Below are 14682 nucleotides of genomic sequence, written 5' to 3'. Positions count from 1 at the left end.
GCATCCTGTGGAGACAAGGATAGAGCCACTGACCTCACCTGCTCCAAAATCAATCCCAGCTTCAGACGAATGACGTCCAGGTTAAGATGACGCGACATAAAAAAGACAGAGTTTGTGGCATAGTACTTCCTATGTCTCGTGAGAGGCGGGGGTAGTAGCTTGGCAGAGACCCTAGAGCGAAGTGAACTGTCCCAACCTGACATGCCCAGACAACGGAAGCTGAAAAGATGATTTGGGATCCTGTGTAGCTCCCAGCAAGGTTTCCAAACAGGAAGGAGTGTAAGACGACCGAGTCCAAGTCCTACTTTCCAAATTGTTGAACCCACGAATGAGACTGACAACTTCTGAAAAGGAAGCCAAAAACTTGTGTGTCTCCCTCCTCTTGCACCGGCAACGGACATGCCCAGACAAGGGAAGCTGAAAAGATGATTTGGGATCCTGTGTAGCTCCCAGCAAGGTTTCCAAGCAGGAAGGAGTGTAAGACGACCGAGTCCGAGTCCTACTTTCCAAATTGTTGAGCCCACGAATGAGATTGACAATTTCTGAAAAGGAAGCCAAAAACTTGTGTGTCTCCCTCCTCTTGCTCCGGCAACGGAAACCGACAACAAGAAGGGTGTGTAGGCTTCTCTAAGACACCTTCCTTGTTTAAATTAACAGAAGGATCAGCAGCCAAAAAGCCCGAAACACCAACTAACCTGTTTGGGCTGGGTCCACATGCCCACTCCCACGACAAACCAACTACAACACTAAGAACATCACTATACACTCGGGCGTGGCAGAAATACGAATGTGAGTCAGAGAGGAATCCTGAACACTCGAGATTGAAAGAGAATCCCTCAGAGTCGAATTCCTGGAAGCACCAGGGAGAGGGGCAGGCAAACACTCCTACTGCACCAACTCCGCGCTCACAACCTTTGACCTCTTGACAGGTGCCTTCAGATCCTTACGACGACGAATGGGCCCTGGAGAAGAAGAAGTGAGAGCGCCTGCATCATGTTCATCATGCATGGATGGGGGAGGTTGCAACACGCTCGCGATGTGCACGGACGTGGGAGGTTGTAATACGCTCGCGATTTGATGCAGAGGACGAAGCAATCACTCCAGATTGTACAAGGGAAGATACACTAACACTCTCCCAACACTCTTGAGAACACTGCCGCGTTGTTCCTCCCTCATAGCGAAGAAAGAGCAAAGTCCCTAGCCTACCAATGCTTAACCCTTAAACGCCAAAGCGGTTAAAAAAAAAATGTCTCCCGTGTGCCGGAGGTGTTTCAGAGTGAGCGCGGAAGCGGAAAAAATATTTTTTTCAAAAAATCACAGCGCGCTTAGTTTTCAAGATTAAGATTTCATTTTTGGCTCCTTTTTTTTTGTCATTGGCTGAAGTTTAGTATGCAACCATTAGAAATGAAAAAAATTATCATTATCATATATAAATAATGCAATATATGATAGCCCAAAAACGAAATTTCATATATAATTGTATTCAAATCGCGCTGTGCTCAAAACGGTTAAAGGTAACAAGTTACTTCTTTTTACGTTGTAATGTACACTAAATTGCAATCATTTTGGTATATAACACAAAGTAACACGATAAAAGCAACACAGAAAATATTATCACAAAATGATGCATGAATTCGTAACACGCTGACGTAAACAAATATTTTTTTCAAAAATTCACCATAACTCTAAATATTGTCCTAGAGACTTCCAATTTGTTTCAAAATGAATACAAATGATTGAATATTACTATATTGTAAGAGTATTAACTTACAATAGCAGTTTTCGACCATATCTGAAGAGTTAAATTTGACCGAATGTCGAATTTTTTTAATATATTTTTTTATATGCAATTATTTCAAAAATTAGAAAAGCTACAACATTCAAATATTTTTTGTTTTATTCTACATGAAATTGCACACATTTTCATATATAAAACTCTATGAAATGCCTAATATGAAATGGAGCAAATATTCCGAGAATGCGACGTACATATTTCGGAGATTTGCGGGGGAGAATCTGCGCGCGGAGGGAAGGAAAGTTTTTTTTTTTTTAAATTCACCATAATTCTAAATATTGTGCTAGAGACTTCGAATTTGTTTAAAGATGAAGATAAATGACTGAATATTACTATACTGTAAGAGTTTTAGCTTACAATTGCCTTTTTTGACCATTTCGGGAGAGTCAAATTTGACCAAACGGGTTTTTTTTTTCTATTTATCACGATTTATATGCAAATATTTCGAAAATGAGAAAAGCTAAAACCTTTAATTATTTTAAGATGTACTCTACATGAAATTGCACATATTCTAATATATAAAACTTTATGTAACGGCTAATTTAAAATGGTGCAAACATTACCACAATCGCACATATGATTTTTTCGGAAGAGTTACCGCGTGGACGTAAGGAAAATGTTATTTTTTTCATAAATTCACCATAAATAAAAATATTGTGCTAGAGACTTCCAATTTGTTGCAAAATGAAGGTAAATGAATGAATATTACTAGAATATAAGAGTTTTAGCTTACAATTGCGTTTTTTGACCATTTCGGTAGAGTCAAAGTTGACCGAAGGTTGAAAATGTGTTCCTTATCATTTTTTACATGAAAATATTTCAAAACTGATAAAAGCTACAACGATGGGTTGTTTTTAGTTGTATTGTGCATGAATTTGCGCACATTTCCATATATAAAACTATGTAACGGCTAATTTAAAAAGGTGCAAACATTACCACAATCACACGTATGATTTTTTTCGGAAGAGTTACCGCACGGACGTAAGGAAAAAGTTTTTTCATAAATTCACCTAAATCAAAATATTGTGGTAGAGACTTCCAATTTGTTGCAAAATGTAGGTAAATGATTGAATATTACTAAAATATAAGTGTGTTAGCTTACAATTTCGTTTTTCGACCATTTCGGTAGAGTCAAAGTTGACCGAAAATTGAAATTTTGGCACTTATCGTTATTTATATGAAAATATCTCAAAACTGATAAAAGCTACAATCATGAGTATTTTTTTGTTGTATTCTACATAAAAATGCGCACATTTTCATATGTAATACTCCATGTAACGGCTAATTTAAAATGGTACAAAAATTATGTCAAAGTGACGAAATAATTTCTGAGATGTGTCACCGATACTTTTTAGTGCGGCAAGAAAGAAATTCGCGCTTGCGCGCCTGCGTAATGATTGTAAACAAAACAACACCTTGGTCCGTGAACTCCCAGCATCCCCCAAGGCGCGTGATTCAAAAGTTTTCGGCTGGTAGGCCTATAAGTATTTTTCTGCAAATTTTTTAAAAAAACTTTTGTATGTCGATGTAAAATATGTCCAGTCGGCACCTGAGAGACAAAAAATGTAGACGTAAAATACGTCCAGTCGGCGTTAAAGGGTTAAGTATATTCCAAAACATTATTACTACCATGACTAGTACTACTACAATTTCTAAAGATAATCTTACTGTGAACGCTACCATAATTTGATTTTCATATACATACTTACATTTTGTCAGCTGGCTGGCTTTGCATAGATAAAAGTTGAGTTCACTGATATGTAATTATTCCATGAATAGTCTTTTTAATATGAAAATATGACAATAATATAGAAGGTAAAAAATAGTTTTACGTATTTCGTTTACGCTTCGTCGCTGAGAGAGAGAGAGAGAGAGAGAGAGAGAGAGAGAGAGAGAGAGAGAGAGAGAGAGAGAGAGAGAGAGAGAGAGAGAGATTCTTTCTTCACATCTCCATTATATGAAGAATGAGTAAAGATTATTTTATTTTAACCTTTGGAAGCCGGAGCGTTAAATAAAAAATTGTCTCCCGTGTGCCAGAGGGGTTTCGGAGTAAGCGCGGAAGCGGAAAAAATATTTTTTTTTTTAAATCACAACGCGCTTAGTTTTCAAGATTAAGAGTTAATTTTTGGCTCCTTTTTTTTTGTCATTGGCTGAAGTTTAGTATGCAACCATCAGAAATGAAAAAAATTATCATTATCATATATAAATAATGCGATATATGATAGTGCAAAAACGAAATTTCATATATAATTGTATTCAAATCGCGCTGTGCGCAAAACGGTTAAAGTTAACAAATTACTTTTTCGTTGTAATGTACACTAAATTGCAATCATTTTGGTATATAACACATTGTAAAACGATAAAAGCAACACAGAGAAAATATGATCACAAAATAATGCATGAATTCGTAACGCGCGGAAGTAAACAAATATTTTTTTCAAAAATTCACCATAAATCTAAATATTGTCCTAGAGACTTCCAATTTCTTTCAAAAGTGAGAAACAAATGATTGAATATTACTATACTGTAAGAGTATTAGCTTACAATTGCAGTTTTCGACCATATCTGACGAGTTAAAGTTGACCGAATGTCGAATTTTTTTATATGTATATTTTTTATATGCAATTATTTCGGAAATAAGAAAAGCTACAACCTTCAACTATTTTTTGTTTTATTTTACATGAAATTGTGCAAATTTTCATATATAAAACTCAATGAAATGCCTAATATGAAATGGAGCAAATATTCCGAGAATGGGACGTACGTATTTCGGAGATTTATGGGGGAGAATCCGCGCGCGGAGGGAAGGAAAGATTTTTTTTTAAATTCACCATAAATCTAAATATTTTGCTAGAGACTTCGAATTTGTTTCAAGATGAAGATAAATGACTGAATATTACTAGACTGTAAGAGTTTTAGCTTACAATTGTGTTTTTCGACCATTTCGGTAGAGTCAAAGTTGACCGAACAGGGTTTTTTTCTATTTATCGTGATTTATATGCAAATATTTCAAAAATGAGAAAAGCTACAACCTTCAATTATTTTTGGTTGTATTCTACATAAAATTGTGCACATTTTCATATATAAAACTTTATGTAACGGCTAATTTAAAATGGTGCAAACATTACCACAATCGCACGTATGATTTTTTCGGAAGTTACCGCGCGGACGTAAAGAAAATTTTATTTTTTTCATAAATTCACCATAAATCGAAATATTGTGCTAGAGACTTCCATTTTGTTGCAAAATGAAGGTAAATGCTTGAATATTACTAGAATATAAGAGTTTTAGCTTACAATTGCGTTTTTTGACCATTTCGGTAGAGTCAAAGTTGACCGAAGGTTGAAATTTTGGCAATTATCGTTATTTATATGAAAATATCTCAAAACTGATAAAAGCTACAACCATAGGTTGTTTTTAGTTGTATTGTGCATGAAATTGCACACATTTCCATATATAAAACTTTATATAACGGATAATTTCAAAATGGTGCAAACATTACCACAATCACACGTATGATTTTTTTCGGAAGAGTTACCATGCGGACGTAAGGAAAAAGTTTTTTCATAAATTCACCATAAATCGAAATATTGTGCTAGAGACTTCCAATTAGTTGAAAAATTAGGGTAAATGATTGAATATTACTAGAATATAAGCGCTTTACCTTACAATTGCGTTTTTCGACCATTTCGGTAGAGTCAAAGTTGACCGAAGGTTGAAATTTTGGCAATTATCGTTATTCATATGAAAATATCTCAAAACTGATAAAAGCTACAATAATGAGTATTTTATTGTTGTATTCTACATAAAAATGCACACATTTTCATATATAATACTTCATGTAACGGCTAATTTACAATGGTACAAAAATTATGTCAAAGTGACGAAATAATTTCCGAGATGTGTCACAGATACTTTTTAGTGCGGCAAGAAAGAAATTCGCGCTTGCGCGCCTGCGTAACGATTGTAAACAAAACAACACCTTGATCCGTGAACTCCCAGCATCCCCCAAGGCGCGTGATTCAAAAGTTTTAGGCTGGTAGGCCTATAAGTATTTTTCCGCGAATTTAAAAAAAAAACTTTTGTAAGTCGACGTAAAATACGTCCAGTCGGCACCCGAGAGACAAAAAATGTTGACGTAAAATACGTCTAGTCGGCGTTTAAGGGTTAAAAGCCTAGAACAGCCATAAATTTAAAACAACATACCAGTAATCAAAGAATCTCAGATAAGTAAAAAAAAACATTTATATTTATTGCCATGGTTATTATACAAAAATAAAAGTTGTCGACTTATGTGGAAAGAAATGCTACTTTGTTGACTTGGTTGTCAGGGAATCAGAGAATGTGGTAGGCTAAGCCTAGTCCCTAAAGTTTGCACTTTTTCAATATAGAAACAACATAACAGAAATAAAAAATTCTCAAACAAGTAAGACATTTGTATTTATTGTCTGTTGTCGGGAAATCCAAAGCCTAGGCTTAGCCTACTGCCAAATTACACATTTCCAAAACTAACCTATACCACATGTAATGTTCAGTCCCAAAATTTTAGGCCATAACGTTGGTCTTTAAATATCACGGGAGACAAAAAATTTCGACGTAAAATACGTCCAGTCGGCGTAAGAGGGTTAAACACAACTCGATAAGCGCTCGATAGTTATGGCAGATGACGTCAGCAATCAGCTGTTTCTCTATAGAGAGAGAGAGAGAGAGAGAGAGAGAGACTGTTGCCTGATTTGGTTGTAACATTGACAGATATCCATTAGCAAAAGTTGAATAATAGTTGTGTATTGAGAATAATGATAATTTTAATATAACTGTTGTTTGACTGTGTCTAATCATATTACATGTATTATTACCATATTATAGTATTATGATATGAACATAGCGATCTACCATTTGCATTCTGATTTTGTTTATATTCTTCAAATAGTCAACTGATGTCGATTTACCAATATCACCACTGTTTTTAGTTGCCGAATGGAACTTAATTCAGAGATATGCCTACAATATATATAAGGTGAGAATGGTTTTATTACCTTTATTGTCAGTTAATATCATAATGTGAATCTGATCATGTATGTTGGTGGTTATCGCACTGCAACTAGGTTTAGCCTACCACTGAATGTCATACATATACATACCTTGAAAAGGCTATTTATTATGAAGATATGCCAATAATATATTAGGATATTAGGTGAGAATAGTTTTATTACCATTATTGTCAGTTAATATCATAATGTGAGTTGTTTCATGAATGTTGGTGATTATCGGACCGTGGCCGAGGCTTAGCCTACCGATACACATTGCATACGCAACACGTTTGTCCCACGATGCTGCGATTCATACCAGCGATATAGCATGATAAGCGGTCCAAGAAAAAAACCCGTAAACGACCGATTCCGTGATTACTGATCCGCGATTAAGCGAAGCCCCACTGTATAACCTTCCTCACTATGGATAAAAGATCAGCAAGGGCGTATACAGTGGTACCTCGAGATACGAAATTAATCCATTCCGAGGCAGCCTTCGCATCATGAGTTTTTCGTATCTTGAACGGCATTTTACATGTAAAATGCCTAATCTGTTCCAAACCCTACAAAAACACCCCAGTAAATTATATTTCAAGGCCTAAAACACATGTTCTAGGGTTACGACGCCCATCCGACAGAAGAAATAAGACTCCAAAAAGGCAAAATACTGTACACAATTTAGTAATATTCAATTGCATGTAATGTTCAACCCCATTTTTACTGATTATATTAGGACTTTAGCATATGTCCCTTAGCAATAAGCCTAGCATATGTTAGCAGTTGCTACTGTAGCCTAGTCAATGATTCTGTCCAAACTTAAGAAGCTAAAAGCTTAGAGTATGCCAATAAAATGTATAAATAATCAGTATGTACTCATTTCATATAATTATTAGTTAATCATTAACTATAATACACACACACACAAAAAAAAAAACATCCCAACCGTTTGTTTACATGCAGCACTTATGAGTACTGAACGATCGCCAAGCAATCACTTTTCATAGCACACAGTAAGCCATAAATTTTCATCCTCTCTTCAACTAATGAAACTACCAAACAATATAATAACCATTCATTTCTATTCTTTATTCTATCTTTACCTAATGGAGATACCGACTTACTGATAGCTATAATGAAACATAAGTAATATTAAAACAGAAGAAGAATTCTAGAAAATACGTATTTGTTGGCTTCGATGATAGCAGTCTGATTTATTTTATATTTTATATCTAATTCCCAATTCTTTTTATCAAATGTAATGCATGTACTCATTTCAAATAATTATTAAGTAACCATTAACTATAATAATAATAATAATAATAATAATAATAAGAATAATAATAAAAAAAAAAAAAAAAAAAAAAAAAAAAAAAAAAAAGCTTCCAAACTTCTGTTTACATTCAGCACTTACGAGTACCGAACGATCGCCAAGCAATCACTCTTCCTAGCACACAGTAAGCCATAAATTTTCATTATCTCTCTTCAACTACTGAAACTACCAAACAGTATAATAACCATTCATTTCTATTTTTTATTCTACCTTTACCTAATATTTTTTTTTATCAAATGTATTGCATGAATAATTTTTTCAATCTACAGCATCCTTTTACCAATAGAATACATAGAGCACAAGGGGTAGATGCTGACCAATAGGAGAGCAGGATCTTATGGGGTGACTAGCATCAGGAACCAATGGGAGAGCGGGAGGATGGTGGCGAGTTTACTCAGTCGGCGGCGTGCAAGTTTTTAAATTGTTCTCGGTGGTCCAGGCGAATCTCGGGACTTTACAGAAACAACCTTTCGTAACTTGAACTATTTTCGTATGTAGAACCAAAAAAATCTTCGTATTTGCTTTCGTATGTCGAGTTTTTCGTAAGTTGACCCTTTCGTATGTCGAGGTACCACTGTACTGTTAAACTTAAGGGGGCTGGCTGGCTAAAGCCATTTTTAATGACAGGACTTTGATATTCATACCACTTGATAAGGTGACTTGGGGACACCTCCAAACCGCGCAAGATATTCACCTCTTGACCTTCAGTTTTGTGACGCCAGGGCGATTTATCCCGAAAATAACCATTTCTCAAATTCTATCTCCTCTCTATTTAATATTAAGACCTATGATTACTACCATATATAGACCTGATGTAGACCTCCAATCGAATGAGGAGTTTTTTTCTAAAAAGTAATTTTTTTGTTAGATATGAATTTTTCATTATGGTAAAAAAAACAAACCCTATAAATCAGGAGAGAGAGAGAGAGAGAGAGAGAGAGAGAGAGAGAGAGAGAGAGAGAGAGAGAGAGAGAGAGAAAAGACGAAACAAAAGTTGGAAAAAAGGGCTTCATTTGATTGTTCTATAATGTCTTTCTGAGTTATATACCAAATTTCAGTGCTATAGCTTTAAAACTAAGTGAGAAGATAGATTTTCAAGGTCAATAAGTATAGTTTTGAGATACGGGCATTCAAAGTTTTCCTTTGTATTTTTATAAAGACAATGTTAATAAATAATGATTATTATGAATGCATATTTCTGCTTTGGGTATTAATAAACCAAAAATGACAATTTGTCGAAAATTGCATTTTTCCTAACTATACAAACCTGAGGTCCTTTAACAATAGGAAGGTAACTAGCGGCAGCTGGGACGGTCGTAAGCTTCGAACAAGGGGAGAACGGTAGTTAACTGCTTGTCCGATTGTGCGCGCGCCTGCGCGCCCGAGAGGTGAAGAATCACTTTTGCTTGAGGCCCATGCAAAAAGTTGCAGAGTGAGGGGTGGCATGAGGTGGGACTATATGTAAAGGACCTCAGGTTTGTATAGTTAGGAAAAATGCAATTTTCAACAAATTGTCATTTGTTCCGATACGTAATACAAACCCTCGGTCCTTTAACAATAGGAAGACTCACTTATTGGTGGGAGGAATCGGAGTCTTTTTGGTGAACAGACTGGTGTTCGTCCAACCCTGGAGTGCCTCCCTGGTCGTAAGAGCAAGGGAGGGATCCAAACCTCTGTCCGATTGATCGGGGTGTGCACCGCAGGATCAATGGTCAGACCTCTGGGCCAAGTACTAAGAGAGAGGCAAGCGTATCTCTTCGTACCAGCAAGCAAGAACTTGTTCCTGTTTGCAAGAGACAATCATAAAATGATGGGTTTGTCTCAAGTTGGCATCCACTTCCTCCCCCTTGTTGGAGGAAGTGGTGGATATTACTCCTATCCCTACTGAAAGGGATAGGATGGTGCTCTATTCAGTAGCTCACCTGCATCTCGTCCTTACCCAGCAGGGTGACGACCGTGTCCCTCTGCCCAGAGGTAGAGGGGAGAAAAAGATGGGAAGAGGAGCCAGTCACACTCTCATTCACTCATCCATTCTTACGGTTACACCAGGACTCGATGCTGTTCAGCCTGCGAGGGTCTGGGTTAACTACACAACATGTTGAGCAACCACCGCGGTTCCCAAGGAAAAAGATCCAAGGACCTGTGGGCAATATCCCGAAGGTAGAAGGAGGTGCATGCGGTCCGGTTGGACCAGGCCCCTGCCTTCACTACCTGCGCCACGGAGAAGTTCTTGCGGAACGCGAGAGAATGATGAAGAGGCGTCCACACTCATCCTGGGTGTCGAGTTTCTTCAGACAGCTCCGTCGCGCCTTCACAGGACAAAGCAGCATAGCCTTCGTATCGGAGGCGGTGAAGTCCATTAGGGAGGGTATTGTGAAGGACTCGAACCAATCGTCAGTTACCGAAGGGTTCTGAGTCTTCGCTACGAAGATCGGTACGAAATCGAGTGTCACAAATCCCCATCCCCTTGTGCTTGACTTCGCAAGAAAAGTCATGCAGTTACCTAAGACGAAAAGAAGGGAATAGTCGTATGACCTATCCCTCTTCTCGACTTTGGTTATGTACAGTACTCATACTGACAAGCTATTAAGACGAAGTAATGATTGCTCTGGAACAACCGAACTAAGTCCACAGCATAGTTCGTAACTGACTCGGGCGCTCTGACAGCTGCCGACTGACTGGTTCAGAATCGGTAGTGAGGCAAGTTGTCCAAGCATCCGGGTAAGTCACGTGACCTTCGCCCTTTAAAGAGTTATGCTGAGAGACCAAACAAATAATATATTTGTTAGTCACCGATGCCGGACGGGCGGTGATGATTCTATTAACGCATAAGCTCAAAAGGCGAAAGTCAATTGCCTTCAAAAGACCGAGGTCCCTGATGGCAAGATAATCTCATAGACGTTGAATCTCAGCTTAAGGAGAAACAACACTGTGACGTTGAAGACGAAGGTAGGCAATGAATGCAACCTACGTCTTCCAGCTGAATCGAGAGAAGGAATCTCAAGATTCTGAACCTGTGCTTACAAATGACTGAAAACGCTAACCGCCATTTCATTGCTGTCCGGTGTGCAATGAAAGCGGGGCGTTCTTCAGTAATGAAAACACAGGGGAGAGCCGCCTGAAGAACTGCTTCTCATGGGCTGAACGTTTGGAAGTAGAGCTGGCAGGTGTGGGAGTAGGCGATGTCTTTCAATACATCTGCTAATCCGGGGTGGACAATGAACAATTGCACACCTCCGAATACAAGATATTTTGAGGACAAACTCAGATTCCGCTAAATTATCATTCGCATTATCGCGATACAATGCAGCAAGAGACTATTACAGAATTCTGTTACCGTGCGGTAAACAGAAAGATGAGAGTCGAATAGATATCTCTGTTTTAAATTCTCGCAATACCGAAGACGATGAATACTAGTGTCACAGCAGTAGATGGTCATTCATGTATGCGAGAATCCCCGTTAATCAGAGACTTAAGTCTGTGATTGTTGGGCAGATACACGGTTGGTATTCAATCAAAGCAGGTGAGAAAGACATAACCAACCGTGCATCTCGAAGCGGCAGCTGGTACTGAAATGCCTCGGGCAATTCAATACGCAGTAGCTGTCGCTGACTCGTCATCCTGAGTTGCCAAGTAATCCTTTCCACGAAGGAATGCGTTCGGCTAGAACCACCGAGCATAAAAAGATATGCTCGAGCAATTATATTTATGCGAAACGAATTTCGGTAAATATAAAAGCTTAAATGGTGTTGTTGTGACAATACCATAAGTATATAAAATTGAAACTGGAAACTCCAGGGAGGTTGCAGGCAACCCCGAGTTGCAGTTCAATTAGAATACTTCTCGTCTACGTCGCAATCCGTAGAGTAACCAGGATATGCGCCTACCCCTCGGACCATTCAACTGCTTAGCAGAATCATGTCGCGAGGTTAATATACGTAGTATATTTATAGGATTCTGAACAACGATCTCCATCCTAAATTCTTTCCCTTCAAGAAAACAAAATAAGGATTGGAGATCGACCGCCTTCGATCTCTAAGAAAGAGAGAGAAGGAGAAGTCTTCCCCGAAGGAAAGCTTCAATGGTGCACAGAATAACGAAGACGAACATTCAAGCCAAACTGGATATTCCCGTCCATTCTCTCTAATCCAGGGCTGGCCGCCACTGTGAGATATCTTCCTTCGGCGACAGTCTTCTTCCAACGCTAAGAACTCCAGGAATTCGAGCATTCGGCGAGATCCCCGATTATCGTGGTAACAATTATCGGGAATACTCGTCTAACTCCCTTGGACAGTGGTCTCGCCATGTGTGCTAGAAATTCTGCAGAATTCTAAGCGCCCAATGAAACCCCCACCGGATTCGTTAAACGAATATCGGTTGGTTGTCCTCTCGATTCCCGTAGAAATCGGAGATGGTGCAGGGTCCCTCCTCCACGACCGGGGTTACGTCAGGTAGGACCCGAAGGTCCCCCCGGTAGCGCAGTCTCCAATCGTGGGATCCTACAGAGAAGTCTGTAGGATCCTACCCCTTTCCCTCGTAGCCGTAAGGAGAGAGGGAATGGGGAAGGAAAAGGATATTGTTCGCCCTTCCAGCGGCACTAGCATTTGGAGACGAGAGTAGGAGCAGCCATCACCTTGCGGCGATGGCCTTCCTCCCACCCCCCTCCCCCCGAGGAGGGTTACGAACTCGTGCTGTAGGTAAGCATCTGCCACCGCTGTGAACTTCGTCTGGGTGGGGCTGATCGACACCTGACAGGAGAGCCGAAACCGTCCTCTCTGACTCATTCGAGATCGAAACCTCTCAGGAGGAGGAGGAGGAGGAGGAGGAGGAGGAGGAGGAGGAGGAGGAGGAGGAGGGGAGGAGGAGGGGCGGAGGAGGAGGAGAGGAGGAGGGAGGAGGGAGGAGGAGGAAGGAGGAGGAGGAGGAGGGGGGGGGGGGGAGGGGGGGGGGGGGGAGGGGAGAAGAGCTGCAATACTCCGAAAAGAAAACGCCGCTGTCAACAGGAGGCAGGAGGAGGAGTAGCTTGCCCGACCGGCTAGACCTGAGCGAGCCTTCTCGTCCGGAGACGAGAGGCTCTCCTGGTTCAGAACCGAGTAGAGAAGCTCTTATCGCGGCAAGCCCACCGTCAGTCTGGTTCCCTACTCGGGCTCGAGAACGACTTGAGCCGTGGAGCGGCGATCCTCTCCCCAGGTTGTTGTGCTGACGAATCAGTGCAATAACCTGGGCAAAGTTACTCTGAATCTCGGAAGTTACAGCGTCTTGAGGAGTAGGACCGTCCAGTCCCTCCAACAAGAACAGCTCCCAAGACCCTCCTCCTTCAGAAGAAGGACCAGCAACAGATCCCTGACGGTTGCCTCCAATCACTTGCGCGTACGTCCTGGCTGGTCCTAAGACCATACCTGGCACGTGCGGCGTCGTGACGGGATCGTGAGCGGCGCATCTCTCACGATCACTCCTATATACAGCCTGGGTTATTTATATGGCAATGTAAAAACCCACAAACAAGGAAACCCCCTCCGGCCGATCATCAGCCAGACGCCCGCCCCTACGTACGCCTTGGCTAAACGCCTCAACCAAATTTTGACCCCTTACGTCCCGAGTCGGTACAGCCTGCAGTCTTCGGCAGAGTTCTTAGAAGCCATCAAGGACGCCCCTGGTACCGGGATTATCGCCTCGCTGGATGTAGAGTCCCTATTTACGAACGTGCCTGTCGACGAAACCATAGATATAATCCTTGATCGTGTCTACAGGAATCAGTCGATGGCGCCCCTCAACATACCGGAAGCCTCGCTCCGTACGCTGCTGGAGATATGCACCAAGAAGGCCCCTTTCTCCACCCACCGTGGCCAGATGTTCCGCCAAAAGGACGGCGTGGCGATGGGCTCCCCACTGGGGGTTCTCTTCGCTAACTTTTATATGGGCACCGTGGAGGAACGGGTCTTCGCCAGGATGCAGCAACCCCGCAGATATGGACGTTATATTGACGACATCTTGGTGCAAGTCGACGCCGAGGATGAGGTAGAAGCCCTCCGTCAAGCATTTCAGCAGTGTAGTGTGCTGAATTACACAGTCGAACGCAGCTCCGACGATCGGCTCCCCTTCCTCGACGTCCTTGTAAGCAAGACGGAAGACGGTCTCCGTACTTCAGTCTACACAAAGAAAACCAATTTAGGACTTTGCCTCAACGGAGACAGCGAGTGCCCCGCCAGATTCAAAAGCACCACCGTCAGGGCCTTCGTCAGGAGGGCCCTCTCCCACTGCTCAACCTGGCAGGACACTCACCAGGAACTCGACCGCGCCTCCCAAGTACTTGTGAATAATGGGTACTCAAATAAATTAATCAGCAAGGAAGTCCGCACAGCCCTGGAGAAATGGTACGGTAGTGAGAGCCCGCAGCCCCGCCCCCAGGATAATATCAAGCTGTACTACAAAGCCTTCATGAGTTCCCATTACCGTGAAGAAGAGGACGCCATTAAGAAAATTATTTCCGATAATGTATCCCTGACTGACGACACCAAGAATATCGA

At 40.7% G+C, this 14682-nt stretch overlaps 1 protein-coding gene across 10 annotated transcripts in view; it reads right to left on the bottom strand.

The window, feature by feature from the left end:
- LOC135201401 (E3 ubiquitin-protein ligase TTC3-like) overlaps positions 1-14682 on the bottom strand; it is a 409740-nt gene that overhangs the window by 176876 nt on the left and 218182 nt on the right. The gene's annotated exons all lie outside the window — the stretch shown is intronic.

Source organism: Macrobrachium nipponense, chromosome 28 (assembly GCF_015104395.2).
Source record: "Macrobrachium nipponense isolate FS-2020 chromosome 28, ASM1510439v2, whole genome shotgun sequence".
Taxonomy (NCBI): Eukaryota; Metazoa; Arthropoda; class Malacostraca; order Decapoda; family Palaemonidae; genus Macrobrachium; species Macrobrachium nipponense.
This window is presented reverse-complemented; position numbering and strand designations above follow the sequence as displayed.